We start from the raw sequence: 2,500 nt of genomic DNA on the forward strand, positions 1-2,500 counted from the left end.
TGCTGGCCTGGAGACAAGCCAGGTGGAATAGTACTGCGAGGTCTTTATATCGTTTTATCTGGTTTAGCAATCTCCCCCATTCTCACACAAGCTCGGTTGTCTTTTCTTGCCACTGAGTGCAGATTGTGTGAGAATGAGAGCCGGGAACTGATGGACGCGCTGCTCTTTTTCCCTTAAAAAAATCCTTCTGTTCGTTTAGCAATTGTTTAGGCCAAACATGAGCAGCCTTTGTCGAGAAGCGGGCTGCATGAGACATAACTCATCATCAGGAGGGCCGCATTAGTAAAACAATCACGGTAAATTCGAGGTAAGTGTACCAGAGAGAAAGTCCAGCGGGCCGCAGATTGCCCGTGACTGGTATAGGCAATCATGAAATTAGACGAACGAAGTAGCGCGAATTATGTTATAGCCAGTAAATTCTCTGGAATAAAGGTACAATTAGGATCACATCAAATGTTGAGTCTGTCTGTCTGCAAATCTAAGTGAGATTCAATGTCGTTGTTCGAATTAAATTAAACATTAATTGCTGGAAAAAAATGTTGTAGCTTCTTTAATTAATTTACTTTAAGTGAGAGAAAAAAAGATATAATTCCCTCGAGACTTCTTTTAGTTCTAAAGAAAAAGAAATTGGCCAATAGTAATCGTGCTTGGATATACATGCATACATACGTACATACATACATAAATACATACATACATATATGCATGCAGACATACATACATGCATGCATGCATGCACACATGCATACATACATACATACACACCTGTATCTGTGTGTGTATGTATATATATATATATATATATATATATATATACGTATATATATATATATATATATATATATATATATATATACGTGTATATATATATATATATATATATATATATATATATATATATATATATATATATATATACACATATGTATGTCTATATATATATATATATATATATATATATATTCCTCTATACACGATCATACAAAGCCCTTCTTTTGTATTTATTTTTACTCACACACACACACACACACACACACATATATATATACATACGCACACACGTATAAATATATACCCAAATGCTTCCAAAAGTATGAACAATCATTTACACATACACACATCTACATACACACACGCACACACACACACATACCTATTATGTATATATATTCTTTGTATTATATATATATATATATATATATATATACACACACACACACGCATAGATAGATAGATGCACGCACATAGACATGTAGAGAATAACTGAGATAGTTTCGAATAGATTTGGAATGAGACAATCAGAGAGATACAAAGAGATAGGGAGAGAAGACAGACAGACGAATACAGGGAGAGAGAGAGAAAAAAGACAGAGAGAGAAGAAAGAGAGAAAGAAAGGGAGAGAGGAAGAAAGAGAGAGAGAGAGAGTTAGTGAGAAAGAGAAAGTGAGTGAAAGAGAGGAGGAAAAGCAGATAGATTTATCGGACATTTTATTTGCAATTTTCACCTAATTTATTTCCTCCCCAAACCAAGTCTTCAACCAGTTTAAACCAGTTCCACCCAGTTTCACTCATTGACACCCATTTTTTTTTTTAAATTTTTAAATCTAATTTTAGGCTAGAAATATTTGAATTTTCCTTCCATTTTCCCATTAATTGCTTCTCTCTCTCTCTCTCTCTCTCTCTTTCTCTCTCTCTATGTATCTATGTATCTATCTATCAATCTATCTCATAGTCTCTTGTTTTTTCTTGTTCCTTATATGTGCACCCCCCCACACACACACACGCACACACACACGCGCGCGCGCACGCACGCACACATAGATAGCAAGATGACAGACAGACAGACAAACAGACAGACAGATAGAGAAGATGACAGACAGACAGACAAATAAAGGTGAACGAGGTGTGAGACGAAACATTTTCACGTAGTAAGGGACTGGCTTTCTTGTCTTTGAGAGCCACTCTCTAAGATCTACATCACTATTAAGATAAATGGTGAAGCAGTGAATGCTGATATCTAAGCAGCGAAAGAATATCTTTTGATATTTGTTCCGTTGCTGCACGACCCGCGTTCAGTTCTCGCCAAAGCCAAATTTTTATTTCATTCTTTTGTGATCGATAATAATATAAATACCAAATTGGAGCAATGGACAAGGGGAAGTGTAAGAAAGTGGGACCCGATGCCTTGTAGTTTTTGTTTCAATTTTAAGTTCTCTGAGCTCAAATTCCACCGAGGCTAACTTCTTTTAATCTTTCAGATAACAACCCAGAGCAATAAATTCGAAGAAATACAAGCAAATCGAACCGGATGCTTTGCAGTATTTGTTCAAGCTCCCTGCGAACTGAAGGACGGAGAGCGATGCAACCATACAAGAAGTTTCAAAGTTGGCATCGAAGGTACAGGATTCCCAGCCCGGTTGGTCATTGATGGAAAATCCTTAAACCATGACCACCACTGCAGAATTTAAGCTACATCCAACTACACAGTTGAGAAAGCTTAG

Source organism: Octopus bimaculoides, chromosome 20 (genome assembly GCF_046866305.1).
Source record: "Octopus bimaculoides isolate indiv1 chromosome 20, ASM4686630v1, whole genome shotgun sequence".
Lineage (NCBI taxonomy): Eukaryota > Metazoa > Mollusca > Cephalopoda > Octopoda > Octopodidae > Octopus > Octopus bimaculoides.